A 13,643-nucleotide genomic window follows, 5' to 3' on the forward strand; every position below is an offset into this window, starting at 1 on the left:
ATGATGATGATGATAATGATGATGATGATAATGATGATGATGATAATGATGATGATGATAATGATGATGATGATGATGATCGAGGCCATGTGTTAGGAGCCACATCAACTCCCCTTAGTTCCTTAGGATCCTGATCTCCTTGGGTTATAGGATAATGGCAACAAAGATTTGGAGCAATTCTTATTGTGAGACACAACTGAGAGGTGAAAAGAAAATGAGAAAGAAGGATGTGAAAAGTATCTAGAAGCTTGATTTCTTCAGAAGACCCTACTCACCTAAAACAGAAGAACAACTATTTACAAAGAGTTCAGTCATTCAAACAATAAAAATTTCTTACATGCTGAAAATTCACTGGGTACTGTGCTAGCACTAGAGAGAGAAAGAAAGGCAAAAGATAGCCCTTGCAAAGTTCATAGTCTAAATGGAGAAGACTACATTTAAAAAGAAGCAGGAAAGGCATGGAGGGCATTTGGTGCAAGAGGCATGTTGAAATCCAGGGGAGTTCAGCTAGTGAGAAATTAGATGATTGCCCAGGGACCCCTGCTTAAATGGATAATTTGGGAGGACTCTCCACTGTCTGTCCTTCACCCTCTCTAATCAAAGGGAGGGAGGAACTCCAGGGGCAGCGGATACTAAGTAGGTACGAGTTTCAGAGCTGATGTGTTCTTGCAGAATGATGAAATATTGACGATGTCCAGGAGTGCAGCCTGGTGGAAAATGATGAGAATGCTTCCCTGGGCATTGGCAGTAACCCAAACATTGCAAATATTCTACACATTTTTTTCAGAAAAAGAGAATATAAATTCTTCAAACTGTAGACCAATGCAGTTGACTTTGGTTACTTGCCAAATTCTAGAATACATGAAATGGTTTGCTTATGAGTATTTAGAAAAGCAGTTATTGCTAAGTTCCAACATAGATTCCCCTAAAACAAATCCTACTAGATTAACCTCAAGGACCTATCATGAACAAAGTAAACCTGGATTTCAACAAAACAGTTGGCAAAAATCTCTATATTTCAATAGAAGATAAAGAGATATAGGTTGGATGATAGTATAGTTGGATGGATTTGGAACAATGCAAAATGTTTCTAATATAAAAATTAAAGATACCAATAAAATATTTACAAAAAGAGACCAAAGAAGAAAAAGATGTTTTGTTGGACTACTAGATTGATATGACTGCAGCGTAGCAGCTGAAAAATTCCAACACCATCTTTGGCTGCATTCACAAAAGCATACTGTCCAGGACAAAAGAGGCCTTACTACACTATGTCCTCATCAGATGGCAACTTGATAACCATGTTTTATTCTAAGCATCACGTTTTAGGCCATATTAAAGTATATCTAAAGTATATCTAGAGAATAATGACCCAGAGAGTAAGGGGATTCACATCCATTCCTTTGAAGAAGAGGAAGAAGCATGACACTCCTGTGAAGTACCTTCTAAATCCAAAGTATCTGGATTCCAATATCCCCCTTTGCCACTTATTATTTTTGTGACCCTGGACAATTAACTTTACTGGGCCTTAGTTTCCTCATTGGTAAAATGACCTCTGAGGTCCCCTCCATCTCTAGATCTATGATCTTCTAAGGATCAATAGAAATAGGAAGAACTTGGGATATTTAAACTGAAGAGAAGACTTTGGTGGAAGAGGAATTAAAGCTGATGTCAAATACTTGATTGGTTGTTATTAGAAAGATTGATTAGATATATTTTTCTTAGCAGAAGCCAGAACCAGGAGCAATAAATGGTATTTGCTGAACAGCAAATTTCGGCTCAGTCTGAAGAACAATTTCCTAACCATTTTGACCCTATCCTTTGTGTAGCATGCAAGGCATTCCATAACCCGGTTCCATTTTTGCTTTTCCAGTTACCTCATGCTGCCCTCACTCATCTGGTTCTCCTCCATTACCTTTATATATTTATGTCAAACTGAACTACTTGATATGAGCTGGTGGCTAGGGCATTTGGAATGAGAGGCAATTTCATTCCTGAGAAGAGAGAAGAAGAGTATAAATTTGCCATTCCCTTACCCTACATTGAAAGGTCAGTATAATCATGATCCAGATCGATCTTGCCATCTAGAGTGGTCCATTATCAACTTAGCAGTATCAGGAGAGCCATACATTAAGGCACAGCCTATGGAATTCTTATCTTTTAAAGCTGAATAAAATGCCACTTTCTCCAGGAAGTTTTCCATGATCCACCAGTCAATGGTAATCTTCCCCCCCACTTAAGCCACAGGTCCCTTAGTACATATATAGGTAATATTGTGTTCATGTTTTATCCCCCTACCTGAACATAAGTTCCATAAGGGCAAGGAACATATTTTCTTATTTGAGCTTTATTTCTTTTAGGTGCCTAATAGCTATATGTTGAATGAATGAACTATGACTTATTGTGGGTTATTTTGTATGGTTTGTCTATGGGTAAGTAAAAAAGGATCTATGTGTGTATATATAACCTTGGAACCTCTAGGTAATATTTTCCTCACACATTTCTAGTGCCAATAAAAGTCAAAATTGGTTGGAAGAGCAGAGGTTGGAGGAAGAGACAAAAAGAGGCAGATATATATAATTTGTATTTAATGTGAAAACAAGGGAACATTTTCACCCTCCCTATTTTATCTTCCTTATTATAGTTTCTGCCTGCATCCACTGATGTTTGATGTTATACTACTTTTTGTGTATCAACTCCCTTATATCCTAAACAATTTTAAATTTACTGTGATATGAAGTCAAAGGGACTTGTCAATACTTGGATTTAAAAGGGAAAAGATTTCAATGGATAGGGCCTGAGACAAGGTTTAACTAGAATCTGGGGCAATAGGAAGACAGTATTAAGGGACTTGTAGTTACAGGTTCAAGACCATGCAACATACTTCTTACAAATGTATTACTTTGTTCTTAGACTGTAGGATCCATGAAGGTGAGGACTACTTTTAGTCTAAATTCTGTCTTCTCTAGTGCTTAGTATAGTATTCTTCTATAGTTGATTGATAAATATTGGTCAAATTTATGTTTAGACTTTGATTTAGAAACTTTATGTGAGAGAGGCATTTTCCTACCATTCCTCAAGTTTTGAAGATTCCAAACAAGTAGAGCAGGGGAGATACTTTTCTCATCAATTCAAGGACTTGGGCAAGGTACACCATGCCAGAGACCTCATTATTATCAATTCCTTTCATGTGTTTTAAAGATTCTGGGAAAATGACATATACTGATGCATACTGAAATGAGCAGATCCAGGTGAACAATATTGTAAAGAGAGCTAATTTTCAAAAACTTAACTCTGATCTACACACTAACCAATCACAATTCCAGAGGAGACATAATGAAACCTGCTTTGTACATCCTGACAGATGACAGACACCGGCTACAGATTGAGAAATAAATATTTTTGGACATAGCCAATGCAAAAATTTATTTTTCTTGACTTTGCATATTTGTTACAAAGGTTTCATTTTTATCTCTTCTTTTTTGTGGGGTATGGAAGCTGTGGGGAAGGTTGGAAGAAGGGGAAATAAATGTTTAATAACTGACAAAAGACAATTTTAAAAATTGAAGAAATAGCTGTTCCTTAAAAAACGGTTAGTGGAATAGAGCATTTAGGTGCAGTAAAGTATTTGACTCCCATTCCTACCCAAACTTTGAGAAGTGTTGCTGAAGACCCTTTCAGGAAAAGGAGATTGAAAAACTAAGAAATCTGGGGGATGTAGGCCAGTGTCAAAAAGAGACAGATCATATGTCCAACCCAACGGAGAGACAGAGTTATCACCAGGCTTGGATAACTGATCAAGATTATTCCAGCATGAGACAGGTATCTGAGAAGATGTACAAAAAAGTGGATGGATGGAATAGGTAAAGAATGGTGTTAAACACTCCCAGCTCCAGGAGAGGAGTCACTATCTTCTTCTATCAGAAGAATACAGGACAAAGAAGAAAGTCTGGTACTTAATAAAATTTCCCCAGGAAAAGAAGAATCCAGGCAGCTAATAGGTTTCCTCTTGCCTTTCATTTTCTCTTTCCTATTCTTTCCAAATGAAAGGATATAGATTTAAATCCAAATTCTCTGTTTTTATTTTTAAACTTCTTTATACCATTACAGTATGTTATCTGGCTTTCTCTACACAAAAGATAAGATCAGTCTCAATTTTTCTGCCCACACATCTTCTTTGTGTTAAGAAAGTGCAAAAAAATAGATCTGGTTTTGGGGATTCTACAGAATATGTTTAGTTTCCAATTTAGAAGCAAGTGGCTACTTAATGATGTATCACCACATTTTACAAATAATTCTATGGACTTTGAAAAGTGTAATTTTAAAAAATAACAGATATAGGGGTTTTCTTCCTGTCTCAGGCCTAAGTATTTGATTCATTGTTGTAGCTAAAATAGATCACTTTGACTGCTTGAATATGCCTAGAGGCTAGACAATTCCCCTTTCTCTCAAGAAACAGACAGGCAGAGACAGAAAAACAAAGCGAGACAGAGACAAAGAGAAAAAATGAGGGGGAGAGAGAGAGGGGGAGAGAGAGAGAGAGAGAGAGAGAGAGAGAGAGAGAGAGAGAGAGAGAGAGATAAAGGATCAATAAGGGTAGGGACCAAAGGAGAGACCTCACTCTGAGCTAGCCCAATTCTGTAAAAATAGGCATGATATAGGAGGATTTTGCCTTTTTCCCTGGAGAGAGAAGAAAGGAGTACCAGCTATCCAATTTGGCTCTACACAGTGACACCTGCTGCATTTAAAGAGAAAAAGATTATGCTAGATTTTTTTTTCCATTAAGAAGAGTGATGACTTGTTTTTCTCTTTCATCTTAAAAAAATATGATAAATCTTTTCCTCTCTTTTTGTCTAGTCAAAGGGATTTTCCCATAGGGGGAAAAAACTTATTTTCCATAAAATAGGCATAGTTTGAAGCATAATTTGAGGGATGCAAGCAGTCTTTTCACCAAATCATTTCCCCAATTGCCTTCTTTTGATGTTTAAATTTTGCTATTAGGTATTAGTTCCTTTGGGTTTTTAAATAATCATTTCCTCTTAACACATGAGAATATATGAAACCTTATTAACAATTTAACATGGGTTTATTCAATATTTTCCAACCTAAAAATAAGCTTCCTAAGGAATGACATACAAAAACATTTTGAAAATACTAAAAAGCTTCTCAAGTTGTTGGGGTTACTGTCTGGAGAAGATATTGCAATGCAGCAATGTCTTGGGAGTGAATGAAGTTCAAGAAGAGGAGAGGACACTAAGACCAAAGACAAACTTTTTGTATTATATGACCTACTTCTATTGCTTTTTTAATTTTCAGAAAAAATCTTACCTTTCACTACAGCTGTTTTGTCATTAACATATGAAGTGTAAGTGTTAAAACATAATAACAATTCCAAAATTAACGACTTTAGTGTCCTCAATTTTATGGAAGATAATTATCAAATATAAATACAAAAGCAACTAGTAAAGTGCACAGGCTTACATTTGACAAATACTTTGCATATTATGCTCTTTTACTTGCACCCTCCACAGGAAAACTATGAACTGAGAATCAACCCTCACCCAAAATTCCCCAAATTTCATTCCCAACAGGTTACTAGTTAGAAAGTTTTGGGGGTAATTTCTATCATTCCATCAATCTAGAAAGGCTGAAAGTAAAGAGTTATTTGTGAGTAAAAGTGGTGGATTTAGCCTGAGAGCTTGGGTTTAAATTATGGTTTTGGTATTCACTACTTATGTCACCTTGGGCAAGTCACTCAAACTTGCATCACAGGTCTGTCTGTTTCCACATCTGTAAAATGAACGGGACTACATGATTTATCTTGTCAACTTCTAGTTCTCAATTCATGATCCTACTATATGATTGTATTATGTGACTTCTATGACTTCTTGAATCTCCCTCTCATCTATAGACAACTCCTTCTAGGTCTGGTTGTTTTTTATTATGAAGTCATCCCTCACTTCCTAAAGTGCTTAGAAAACTCTGAGCTAGTGTTTCTTGGCAGCTCTGAAGGGCAACATATAATCAAATCTTGGATGATATGTGGCCACATAGCTTTTAAGGAAATAGGGGTTATTTGTGGGGGTTTTTAAAGGAATTTGATCAAAGTCCTCAAGATTCTGTGGAAGGGAATTCTTGGTTCTCTTTGAGTTCACACTTGTGAAAAGGGAATCCTTTGTTCTCTTTGCCTAAATTAAAACTTTTTTTGTTGTTTTTGTTTTTTTTTAAACCCTTAACTTCTGTGCATTGGCTCCTAGGTGGAAAAGTGGTAAGGGTGGGCATTGGGGTCAAGTGACTTGCCCAGGGTCACACAGTTGGGAAGTGTATGAGGCCAGACTTGAACCTAGGACCTCTGATCTCTAGGCCTGGCTCTCCTAAATTAAAACTTTGACAATAACTTAAGTACCCCTGTTTAATACCTCACTAGATTGTGAGGACAAAATTAGTTCTCTTTTGTCTACCTTTTGATTGAATCAACACAAGCTTGAACTAGATGGAGGAGCTCACAAACCACTTAGTGAGTTCACACCTTACTTGATGTTAGGTGAGAACAAGCCAGAAACTTAAGAGTTCACACACTCATAATTCCAAAGGTGAGAACTCAGACAATTTGGAAATTGTGATGGGCCCCTGTGAAAAGGGGCAGGGACAGGAAACCACCATAAAGGCCATGAAAATCCCTGAGGAATCAATCTGGTAAAGGTGACTCTAGTGAAGAGTCTCCTGGAGATAGTCTTTGAGGGAACTCCACTGGAGACTGTGGCTTAGACTATGGCTTGGATCGAGGCATCAACCTTGGATTCTGACTCCTGGATTCTTAGTTGGGTGAGTGAAAAGGGCTGACTACTTTCCTAGTTTCCTAAGAGATTAACTTCCATCTTGGAGGAGGCCAGTAGTCACTCACTACTGGCCCTCCTGGCTGAGGACTAGTATAGGCATTTTCTCTAACCTCTCTCACATTTCTCTACCTTATTGTTTCCCACTCTATTTTTGTAAATACAATTCTGACTTGCGATATAATAACTCCAGCCAACTATGTTATTTTGCATAATTTAAATCCAACCACTAAATTTAAATCTTACAAGTCTTGAACTATGAAAATTGATTTTTTTAAAAATTAGTCTTGTGATTTCATTGGTAAATCTATCTCCTTCCTCAAAACTAATGCAAATCAGCACCTTCTCTGCAACTTGTAGTCTTAGAGAGTTACCAGTGGCACTTGGATAGAAATTTAATGCCTTAATCGGGTCATTCAGTTTGTATGTCAGAGGAATGACTTGAATCTAAATATTCTTGATTCTATAGCTAGGTTTCTATCCATAACACCATACTGTTGCTCCTTAGTTGTGCTAAAGCAAAACAGTGTGCATTCCAATCTATTCCATATGGGATTTGATACTGGAGTAGTTGGGTTCAAATCCCAACTTTGCCTCTTAATATCTCTGTAACCTCAGACAAGTCACTTAACTATTCTTCGTTCATAAAATGAAGGAGTTTCACTAAATCAGGGAGGTTCTTAACTTTTTTATGTTGTGGACTTTGGCAGTCTGGCAAAGTCTATTCATCTCTTCTCAGAATAATGTTTTAAAAATAAAAGAAAGGAAACCAAAAGTATTGAAATAGTCATAAAGTTTTTAAAGGAAGTTTATGGACCCTAAGTTAAGACACCTGAACTAGATAGTATATGAAGCCACTCCCCACAATTCCCAAGACCAGTTTTATTCAAAATGAATTAAAACTGCTATATTAAAAAGAAAATTTTGTTGTAGTTTAGCAATTTTTCAGGCATATCCAACTCTACATGACCCCAATAGGGGTTTTCTTAGCAAAGATTTTGGAATGGTTTGCCATTTCCTCTTCCAGTTCATTTTACAGAGGAAGAATTGAGGCAAACAGGATTAAGTGACTTTCCCAGGTTCACACAGCTAGGAAGTATTTGAAACTGAATTTGAAATCAGGAAGCTGACTCTTCCTGTCTCTAGCCCAGCACTCTATCTACTGTACCACCTAAATTAAACAAGTATATCTTATCATTTGCTTTCTCCTGATTCCTCCTCCAGACTATTGTCTTCCATATTATTTCTATGTGCATTAGCTATCCATTTGACTTCATATAAACTGAAGCCCATATTTTGTTTTCCCTGCTATTATTATTCCTCATTTTAGTATCTGATCTCTCTCTCTCCTGCTTTGTTTTCTATAGCATGAAGATTTTGACTCCACCTTCAATGGCTGTCCTGAATATTTCTCTTTTGTCTGTTGTTCATAGGACAATGAGGCCAGGCATGAGTCCACAAATATTCCCTTGCTTCAGGTCATCTTTCATAATCAACAAAATGACCCTCACAGGATATAGTAATGGAGAGAAGTATTTTCCAAATACCAGTCAAAAAACAATTTTACTGGCCCATTAAATTTTTATTATCAAAGATTCTTACTTATTAAAAACTGGAAACTTTAGAAACTAACCGCCTTGCATCCTGATCTTTCCAACCCCAGCTTTTCACTTCTTCCTAACCTATGATTCCTTCCTCCTGAGCTAGGAAAATCTAATGTACTTGGTTTTCAGAGAGTGGAGCAAGAAAGAAAATAGAAATTCTACCGAGCCTCAGTATAGTTTGAAAGGGCCAACATTTCCCTTCAATGAGCAAATTCAGACTTCTAGAGGACTTTTCAATAATCCCAAATCCTTCTTTGTGAGACCTCTGCCCCTTAGAGGAAAAGAAAACACAAATGCAAATCAAATTCCAGGAATAGGCTTGGGTATGTCATAACTCTTCAAGAGAAATATGTAGACTAACTCTGATAATGACCCTGAATAGCATACATTTACTGATTATTGAATAATTTATAATAGGAAATTCTTCCATTAACAAGTAAACAAACAGCATTAATAGTATTAACAACATCATTGAAGTTTGTAGGATGGTATCCTAAAAAATACCCAAAAACCCTGTGAATTAGGTATGCAAATATTATTATCCTTACTCTACACATGCAGAAACTAAGGCTCTAAGAAGTTAATTAGCTTTCCCATGATCAGATACTTGAAGTAATCTGTACTAGATCTCTTATTGCAAATTCATATAGAGAAATTTCCTTATGTATTTGTATATCAATGTGTGTGAGCCTATGCTCGTGCCAAATAGGGGTCTAGAAGTAACTATGTAGATCAAATAGGCAACTCCTCTTCACTCACTGTAATCATTGGAGATCAGGGAAGAACCAGCTAGTACTGGAGAAGAATGCAGAATCTTCTAGAAAGAGGCAAGAGTCTGTAAGATAAAACAATAGAAAGTATATGAAATGAAGACATTTATTTGCTCTCTTATCTTAATTATTTTAGGACTATATTACTTTGTTTACTACTCCCAGCATATCTTTTTGCTATTACTATAACAGCTAATAGTTCTTCCTTGTTTCAGTACTTCTTACTGTTCAGTAAAAGTAAAATTTCAGCATGTTTTAGGTTGTTTATTTTGCATTAGATTTATTTTTAAAATTAACAAAAATCTATTTTTCTTCCCTTCTTGTTGGAAAAAAAGGAAAAGGAAATTATTATAACAAATATGTATAAACTAGTAAACTCCCACACTGGCCATATTCAAAATAAGATGCATGTAGCATTTTGCACCCTTCATCCCATTGTTACTCTGTCAGAAGATGAGTAGTATGTTTCATCATCCATCCTCTGAAATTTTGATTGATCACTGATCAAAGTTCTTAAGCCTTTCTCCATCATTTGTTTCTATAATATTGTGATTCTGCTCACCTCATTCGGTATCAGCTTATTTAATTCTTCCCAGGCTTCTTTGAAACCATAACTTATACTTTCTTATGGTACAGTAATATTCCATTATGCCTATATACTATTAATTTGTTCAGTCATTCCCTAATTGATGGGTAGTTCCCTCATTTCTGGTACTTCACTATCAGAAAAAGAGCTGCCATAAATATTTGTAGATATGGATGCTTTTTGCCTTTTTTGCTTTCTTTGGCATGGCTGTAGAATGTTATAACTCAGACAGGAACCAAAAGATTTGCTTTCCAATCAGGTCATTATCTAATGAGGCCCACCTAACGATTACACAATTTAGAGTTACAAAGCAATAGCCATGAAGAGAGCTAGGCTTTTGGTTGAACCTTTTATAAAACCTACTCCTTGTTAATGTTAGTATTAGTCCCAGTGTTTTTCCACCAGCACCCCATAATTACACACAAATCAGAAGTGCCCCATGAGGGAATATTAGATACATGTAGGCACTGCTTAATCTCTCCATTACAAAACCCATCCTGGCCTTTTATCAACAATCATGACAATGAATAGGACACACGAAACTCAGGACAACTGGATGACCACAGAGGCTCACCAGTAGACAGTGAAAGGACAAATTTTTTAAAAATCCAGACCCTATTTTTAAAAATAGCTCTACAACCAGTGTTTGTTTTCTTCCTTGCTTTTGCAAATTGTGTAATCCCAGGAAACGCATTTCACTTTTCTGGATTTCAATTACCACAAGGCATATAGAAGCTGACTACCAGAGAATAAAGGAACAGATCTTCAAAAATCTAGATCTTATTTTATGAATAGCCTTAGAAAGAGTTCTTAGAGTTACCACTGTCATTACCACTATGCAGAAATCCTCAGCACACTGACTGGGTTAATACTAATACTTATTAACAAGGGGTAGATTTTATAGAAGACTACAACCAAAGCCTTTGTTTTCTTACTGTCCATTGATCTGCAAATTCTAAATTTTCTAATTCCAGGAAAGTCACTTAACTTTTCTGGATTTCAGTGACCACATATATAAAATGAATGGGTGGGATTACTAGATGATCTCAATGATCTTGTCCTTCCCAAGACATCAGATGGTGTTATTTGGTATGCACTAATTAATAGAAATTAGGACCAAATTTCCCCAATGATTTAATAGAGTTCAATCAATTTCTTAGCTTACTCTCACATTGGTGGCACACATAGATATATGAATGTTTTTCAGAGCTCCCCTGGAAAATATATGCAAAAAAGATTTTCCTCTAGCCCTTGTATAGTTGATTCCTAAAGTCCTAAAGTAAGAAACTTCAAGGAACCACACAAAAATAACATAGGAGGAAGATAAGTGAACAGATGTCATTACCATTGAGGGTACAAAAAATACATTAGTCCTCCAATCATTTCACCCAGTTATTCACAAAAAAATATACCTCAATGATACTACAACCTCTCTGGCATGTTCAGAAACAAAGCAGCTGGTTTAACAGCAGCAATAAACTTCTAACACAGCTTTTTCTTTTAATGCTTACCTGAAATTAGCCCCTCTAGGGGCATAATTACTAGCATCTGCCCCCAAGCTGCTGGCATGCACTCCCTGCACACAAATACTTACTGAACATAAACACAATTCTTATGCTGATATAGGATCATTTCTATAGAATATAGAGTAGGCAGGGACCTTAGAGAGTATCTAGTCCAATGCCCTTATTAAAAACAAACAAACAAACAGGAAACTAATGCTCCAAATGGTTAACTTAAAGAAGATAAAAAAAAGTTTAGTAAAACCAATATGGCAACCCAGGTTCTCTCTCTCAGAATCCTGGTCTCTACCCTGTAACAACATCCTGCCTCTCTTAGAAAAGCATTTTAGCAAATTATTAAATAAGAAAGGCTGATTTATGAGTCTTTTACTTATCATTATTTAAAACATTGGTCTATATTGCTATGAGCTTGGGGCAGAAGCTCTTGAGAGTTCTCATTGAAAATACATTTAAAAAGGGTTCTACCCACCCACCCTTTGCCCCTCCGGTCCCTAGTAGTTAATTCCTAAAGTAAGAAATCTCAGGGAGCCATACCAATCTCATATATATATATATATGTATGTATGAAAGGAGAATTCAATCCTGTTCCATTAATGGTACAAATGATACCCTCAGCTGTGTCAATTTCCCATCTACAAAATATACCTTATTGCATTATGATAAGTGCCATGAGAGAACTACAAAGTTGAGAAGAAACAAAGATCACTTTTGTTTTGGGAGTTCAGAGAAGGCTTGATGGAAGAAGAGGCATCTAAACTTGACTCTGAAGGACAGGACAGCATTCAATAGATTGATATGCATGGGCAAAATCCTAAGTCAACAGAGTGGTATGAATGAGTAATTAGGAAAGTAAAAAAAGCACAAGACATGTTTAAGTAAAGGTGGCATTGCAAGGTTTCTTTTCTTTTAGGATATAAATATAGTGGGGCAGCTGGGTGGCTCAGTGGATTGAGAGCCAGGCCTAGAGACTGGAGGTCCTAGGTTCAAATCCAGCCTCGGACACTTCCAGCTGTGTGACCTTGGGCAAGTCACTTGACCCCTGTTGCCCACCCTTACCACTCCTGGGCCAAGGATGGTCCCTAGCCCGGATGAAAAAGGAGGAGGGTTGGGCGTGGGGCTAGCAACCCCACCCTGTAAAAACTACATCTGCTAAAGAAACTGCAACCTAACGTAGGGGCAGCTGGGTTAGCTCAGTGGATTGAGAGCCAGGCCTAGAGACGAAAGGTCCTAGGTTCAAAACCCGGGCTCAGACACTTCACAGCTGGTTGACCCTGAGTGACTGTGTGACCCGTTGCCTACTGGTTGTGGCCCTATGCTCCTTGAATGGAGTCCCAGGATAAAAATAAATAAATATATAAATAAATATAGTAATTGTAGAGGATCCTAAATTATTCTCCATATTTGCTTAATTCTGTTCCTTCTTGTGTTGCAAAAAGCACTGGAGTTTTTATTCAGAGGACCTAGGATTAAATATCACCTCTGCAACTTCTGGCTTTTATGACTTTAATCAAGTCACTTAATATCTCTGGGACTCATCTGTTGCATAATATAATTGGAATAGATCATCTGAAGTTCCTTATTCTCAGTTCCAAGTCCCATTATCCTATTATATTTCATACAGCCTTAAACTCTGTCCCTGGTTACTTCTTAATCATCAAAACAATGTGGAAGTCTATAGATAATTTGGAAGACAGCAGGAATCTCCACTTGTCAATTCATTTTCCATTAGTATTCCAGTTACAACATAGGTGTCATTTTTTCTGTTCCTTTTTTTTAAAACCCTCTACTGTCATCATTCCTTTTCTTTATGTTCTCAGGCAAATAGTCCTTCATCCCTACCACCCTACTTGCAATGGTCTTTGCAGTTCATTGCTTTCTACTACATACATGGCTTCTTGTTGATTCCTCCCATGGGTAGCACAGTCAAGCAGATCCTGTTTTGAATATTCATGACTCAACCTGTGCAATGAAAATATAACCCAAATCTAACAGCTGTCAACAACTTTAGAAAATTCTGTTTCTTGGATGAAGACTATAGGATGCACCTGCAGATAAATGTTATTACATCTTACAAGGTACATCTATTAAGCAAAGAGATATTATGGCCATCGATTCCTACAAAGTCTGTTAATAACCAACAGCATCAGGTGCACACAAGTAGAAGGTAGTTAAGGACACCCTGCTACTGCCAAGAACAATCCCCTGGAGCCTTTCCTTCCTAATCTTTTACTCCCACAAATACATAAGACAAGAAAGTAAGTGCAGAACTAATGTAAAACCCAGGGGGCAGAAAGTAATAGGAAACTAAACTACTCAAGCTTCCC

The sequence above is a fragment of the Gracilinanus agilis genome, chromosome 3, assembly GCF_016433145.1.
Source record: "Gracilinanus agilis isolate LMUSP501 chromosome 3, AgileGrace, whole genome shotgun sequence".
Taxonomy (NCBI): domain Eukaryota; kingdom Metazoa; phylum Chordata; class Mammalia; order Didelphimorphia; family Didelphidae; genus Gracilinanus; species Gracilinanus agilis.